The following is a 6,380-nucleotide window of genomic DNA, read 5'->3' as shown; positions in this document are numbered from 1 at the left end:
AGAGGCTTGATTTGGGAGATTTGAAACCAACTAGAGTTTCACTTCAACTAGCCGATCGGTCGGTTAAATTTCCCATTGGTGTGATTGAAGATGTACCCTTGGTTGTTGGAAAGCTTGTTATACCATGTGATTTCTTTGTCATGGATATGCCCGAAGACTACAATGTGCCTATTATATTGGGACGACCTTGTCTTGCTACCGGTGGAGCTATGATCGATGTAAAGAGTGGCAAGTTGTTTTTACAAGTGGGTGAAGATAGAGTGGAATTTGAACTCCACACATCTCTAGGTGACACTTGTTGCATTGTAGACATTCTAGAGAATCCCATGGAGGAGCATGACCCAAAAGCTTCCTCCATGGATCCTTTGGAGACTTGTCTTGTTAGTGGGTATGAGGTCGATGACAAAGATGTTGAGACTCTTGCTTATGTATGGATGTTGGATTCGGCTCCAATTCATGAACAAGCTCCCAAGTTTGAAGTGTTGGAAGTCGGTAAGAAGGAGGAGAGTTCCCCGCCTCCTCCTACGGTTGAACTTAAACCTCTTCCCTCTTCTTTAAAATATGAATTTCTCGGTGATAATTCCACTTTTCCCGTCATCATCAATAGTGCACTTGATGACACCCAAACCTCAAAACTAATTTCTTTGCTTAAAATGTTTAAGGGTGTCCTTGGGTACACTATTGGTGACCTCAAGGGGATTAGTCCCTCTTTGTGCACTCATAAAATTCTACTTGAAAATGAGGATGCATCCTCCATTGAGCCACAAAGAAGGCTTAACCCCATAATGAAAGAGATTGTAAGGAAAGAGGTCCTTAAGCTACTTGATGCCGGCATTATCTATCCTATTTCGGATAGTAGGTGGGTAAGCCCGGTTCATGTAGTTCCTAAAAAAGGAGGCATGACGGTAGTGCGAAATGACAAGAATGAATTGATTCCTACAAGGACGGTAACCGGGTGGAGAATGTGTGTGGATTATAGGAAGTTGAACAAATCCACCCGAAAGGATCACTTTCCCTTACCGTTCATGGATCAAATGCTAGAAAGATTAGCTCAACACAACTATTTTTGCTTCTTGGATGGCTATTCGGGATTTTTCCAAATCCCTATCCATCCAAGTGACCAAGAAAAGACCACCTTTACTTGTCCATTCGGCACCTATGCATATAGGAGGATGCCATTTGGGCTATGTAATGCTCCATCTACCTTTCAAAGAGCTATGATGTCAATTTTCTCCGATTTCATTGAACAAGAAATGGAAGTTTTCATGGATGATTTCTCGGTTGTTGGGAAAAGTTTTGAAAGTTGTTTAATGAATTTGGAGAAAGTTTTGAGCAAGTGTCAAGAGTCTCACCTTGTACTTAATTGGGAGAAGTGCCATTTTATGGTACAAGAAGGTGTTGTGTTGGGACACATAGTGTCCAATCGTGGAATAGAAGTTGATAAGGCTAAGATCGAGGTCATAGCTAGTCTCCCACCTCCCACCAATGTCAAGGGGGTGAGAAGTTTCCTTGGACATGCGGGCTTTTATTGCCGCTTCATCAAGGACTTCTCCAAGATTGCGAGATCTTTGACCGAGTTGTTAGCCAAAGATACTCCTTTCGTGTTCTTTAACCGATGTCTTGATGCTTTTAATAGGTTGAAGGAAGCTTTGACAAGTGCTCAAATTATACAACCTCCGGATTGGAGCATGCCGTTTGAGTTAATGTGTGATGCGAGCGATCATGCCTTGGGCGCGGTTTTAGGCCAAAGGAAGGATGGAAAGGTGCATGCAATTCATTATGCAAGCAAAACTCTTGATGATGCTCAAACAAATTACTCAACAACGGAAAAGGAGCTCTTGGCCGTGGTTTTTGCAATGGAGAAGTTCCGGACCCACTTGGTGGGAGCTAAGGTTATAGTGTTCACCGATCATGTTGCTTTGAGACACTTGCTCATCAAGAAGGAGTCCAAGCCTCGGTTGATTAGGTGGATATTACTTCTCCAAGAGTTTGACATGGAAATTAGGGATAAGAAGGGAGTTGAAAATGTGGTGGCCGACCATTTATCCCGGCTAATCAACCTCAATGTTGACAATGGGCTCCCTATCAATGATTATTTGCCCGATGACCACTTGTTGTCCCTAAGCTTGGGTGAAGCACCGTGGTATGCAGATATTGTCAATTATCTGGTCTCCGGGATAATCCCTCATGACTATGACTACCACAAGAAGAAGAAGTTCTTTCATGATGTGAAACACTATTATTGGGATGACCCATGTTTATATAAGTCTTGTGCCGATGGGATGATAAGAAGGTGTGTTCCGAGAGAGGAAGCTACCTCCATAATGAGCCATTGTCATGACTTACCTTGTGGTGGCCATGCAAGTTCCAAGAAAACGGCTGCTAAAGTACTTCAATGCGGTTTCTTTTGGCCCTCTCTATTCCGTGACATTGCCTTTTATGTTAAAGGATGTGATAAATGTCAAAGGAGTGGAAATATCACAAGGAAACATGAAATGCAAATGAATTTCATGCTTGAGGTTGAGCTTTTTGATGTGTGGGGGATAGATTATCAAGGTCCCTTCCCATCATCGTTTGGAAATGAGTACATACTTGTGGCGGTCGACTATGTAAGCAAATGGGTTGAGGCGATCCCGACCAAAACTTGTGATGCTAAGGAAGTGATCAAGCTACTTCAAAAGATCATTTTTCCAAGGTTTGGGGTCCCGAGAGTCCTCATTAGCGATCGTGGTACGCATTTCGGAGAGAGAGCATTAGAAGCTTTGTTGAAAAATTATGGTGTGCAACAAAGGAAGAGTCTTGCCTACCATCCTCAAGCTAATGGGCAAGCCGAGATTTCCAACCGAGAGTTGAAGACTATACTCGAGAGAACCGTGAACAAGTCAAGAAAGGATTGGTCCTTGAAGATTGATGATGCTTTGTGGGCTTACCGGATGGCCTTCAAAACACCGATCGCTACCTCACCATTCCGATTGGTGTATGGCAAGGCTTGTCATTTGCCGGTGGAACTTGAGCACAAGGCATATTGGGCCATCAAGCATCTCAACTATGACTTGAAGACGGCCGGTGAGAAGAGACTTCTTGATTTGAATGAATTGGAGGAATTTAGGCTAGAAGCCTATGAGAATGCTAAGTTGTACAAAGAAAGGACGAAAAGATTTCACGACAAGTGCATAATTAGAAGAGAGTTCAAGGAGGGTGAATTGGTTCTTCTATATGATACCCGCTTGAAGTTCTTTTCCGGAAAGTTGAGGTCGAAGTGGACCGGACCCTTCACCGTTGTCCGATCTTTCCCTCATGGGGCAGTTGAAATAAGCCAAGGAGACCGAACTTTTAAAGTAAACGGTCAAAGATTAAAGCACTATCACGTTGGCAATCCCGTTCAAAAGGAAATGAAGATCCTTGAAACCTTTCTAGTCAATTAAGCTTTTTCGTCCTCACCATGAAAATTGTTGGCTTGTTTACTTGGTCGAGCCTACGACATAAAACAAGGGCGCTATATGGGAGGCAACCCATGCATCTTTGTATATAGCTTGTATTTTAGACTAGTAGTGAGAGATTTGGAATCGTACTTTGTCTATTTGGATTGGTGACGAAGGTCACTTTTGAAGAAAACAAGCACTATTTTCGTTGACCCGAAATCCCGACATGATGCGTCGGCGTAGATGTGAAAAACAAGAATCTCGGGGTCAATGAAAAAGCTCGAATCCCGAGTTAAAGAAAATTGAGCAAGTTGGAAGAAAACAAGTGAAAAAGAGCTGAGTGTAGTGCCCTGCCGGTGCCCCTACCGGTAGCGAGGCCAAATCAATTTGTTGAAAATTGAAGTAATGTTGTGTTTTGCCGGTAGGCCGGCAGCCGGCTCACCGGCAGGTCACACCTGCAAAGCTGAAAACACGAAGATTTGATAATGAGGAGTGTTTTTTGCCGGCAGGCCGGCAGCCGGCCCACCTGATACGTGCATATTCTATACACTTTATCTGCGGTTTTGGCACGTATTTCCATGCGTATTTGTTAGCCTTAAGCTACTATTTCTCCCGAAACGGTTTACATTGCATTTTCTATGATTTATTGTTGGAATGAATGGAAGTAAGCTAACTCGAGCCTAAATCGTCCTCCGGAGGCAACTTCATGGAAGCTTGGAAGAAGGAGGTTCGTACTCACTCACCTCGGGATGCGTGCATTGGAGTGAGGAGCTGTTTTTGAAGAAAAGAAGTGTTTCGCACAAAGACCATCGATCGATCGACTATCTTTGTAAAAAGTCGATCGACCACTGAAGTTCATCAGACACTACTGGATTGCTACCATCAGTCGATCGACCATGTTGACCGGTCGATCGACCAGTCTGCGAGCTGAGATTTATTTCTTCGTGTTAGACTTTTAAAAGCCCAACTTGTAATTAACTTTTAGGCATCTTTTATCAGTAGAACGCAGCAATTATTAGGTTATGCTTTCATTTATTGAAGAACTCAGTTTTTAGATCTAGTTTTGGGGGACGGAGAACCGAATCGGATTACGTTGTTCATCTTAGTAAGTTTTATGCAAGTTTCCTCTTCTTTTAATTCTTGTTATTTCAATTCTTGTTCTACCAATTTAATTCCAGAAATTCATCTTTTGTCTTTTGTCTTTTATTTAAATTCAATCATGGCAATCTTGTTCTTTGTTATCAATTTAGCAATTATTTTAGTTTTAGTCATGCGTAGCTAATTGTTTTGATTGAGAACGAGGTGAGCCATGGCATAAATTAGGATTGTTTGTTAGCATGAATTCTTCCGTATCGATCTTGTTGTCTTTTGATAAGCCTTTTTACTAGATTGAAAGATTAGTAATTAGAATTATCATTAGATTGGAATTTCTCTTGAGTGAAAGCTTTGAGAAATTTCGGGGAATTAGAAGACCGCAAGGTTAATTTGAGCATAGATCGAAAGGCTTGCTTATACCCCCTGAGACCGTATTATAGGATTTCTGCTACCTTATTGTCCTGACCATTGCCATGGTGAACCAAATTTCCCGATCCTTTTCTTATCTTGTTGAGAGATTTCATTTTAGCAATTAGTCAATTTAGTCAACCAATCTCAAAACCCCCCAATTAATTGTTACTTTTATAGACTGAAAAATAGCAAACAAAATCAACCTTTCTCTCTGTGGTTCGACCCTTACTATCACTAGCTATAGTTTTAGTTTGGAATTATAAATTTAATTTTGATACAAAACGACGGTATCAAATTTTGGCGCCGTTGCCGAAGAGACGGTGTAATTTTGTTTGCTTTATTTTAGTTTATTTTTCTTGTCTCAAGGAACTTTGGTTCCTTGAGGCCGTTGCTTACCTTTGCTTCTAGTTTTGCTTTTGCACAGTTAGAAGACAGGTTTTTGAGAGGAAGACTTGAGTACTCTCATTTTGGCAATTATGGCTACAATATATGATAATCTTCACCAAGGAGCACCACCTTCCAAAGGGGCACCAGTTACCTACCCCTACTACCGGTAACTTCGAGTTTCGTTCTTCTTATATCGATTTAGTGGAGCGAAATCAATTTGCTGGTCTACCAGATGAGGACCCCTTGAAGCATATGGAAATTTTCACAGACTATTGTTGTTCCATACCTATACCGGCTGGGGTAACTCAGGATGAAGTGAAGGGGTTGATGTTCTTATACTCCTTGAAGGATTCGGCGCGAGATTGGTACCGCTACCTTGATAGGGTAGCAGCTGGAGTCACAGATTGGACATCCCTCGCATTGGCCTTCTACAAAAAATACTTCCCACTTGCAAAGACTGATGCTTTGAGAAGTAAAATTTCTAACTTCCAGCAAGGTAATGATGAGGAATTTTGTGAAGCATGGGGACGTTTCAAGAACTTTGTTCGGTCCATCCCTCACCGCGGCTTTCAGCATGAGGAATTTTATAACGCTCTATATGATTATTACAAGGTCATCCTGGATGCAGCTGCTAATGGTAGGTTCCAAAACAATACCGGTCAAAATAAAGGTTGGAACACTATTGAGGAGATGTCAGTCCATAGAGCTGAGTTTGGAAGTTCACGTGGAAAGTCACGAAAGCAAAGCGATGAAATGAGTACCGTTGTGACACTCATTACTTCTATCACTACCCGTCTCGAGAGGCTCGAGACCGCTGAAGCTTCCAAGGCAAAAGTTGAAATTCCCGTTCATAATTCAAATGAGATCGAGGAATTGAGGGAAATGGCCCGAGCTCTTTTGATTCAAGTGGCGAATATGGAAGCAGCCGGGATTGAGTCCTCAAAGAATTTTGTAAAACAGTTGGAGAATATAGAGGCTAAGCAAGTCGCTAATTCTTCAAGTAAATGTGAAGGGCCAATCGAAATGATTATGCCATTAATCTCAGAAGTGGCCTCTCTTATGAAA

At 41.9% G+C, this 6,380-nt stretch overlaps 1 non-coding gene across 1 annotated transcript; it reads right to left on the bottom strand.

Moving 5' to 3' along the window:
• Positions 1–5,775: 5,775 nt before the first annotated feature.
• On the bottom strand, positions 5,776–5,884 carry LOC141589517 (small nucleolar RNA R71). The gene has a single exon (XR_012520452.1). It is a non-coding gene; the product is annotated as a small nucleolar RNA R71 (small nucleolar RNA).
• Between the last annotated feature and the right edge of the window lie 496 nt (positions 5,885–6,380).

The sequence above is a fragment of the Silene latifolia genome, chromosome 6 (assembly GCF_048544455.1).
Source record: "Silene latifolia isolate original U9 population chromosome 6, ASM4854445v1, whole genome shotgun sequence".
Lineage (NCBI taxonomy): Eukaryota > Viridiplantae > Streptophyta > Magnoliopsida > Caryophyllales > Caryophyllaceae > Silene > Silene latifolia.
Note: the sequence above shows the minus strand (reverse complement) of the source record. Positions and strands in the feature narration are given on the sequence as shown.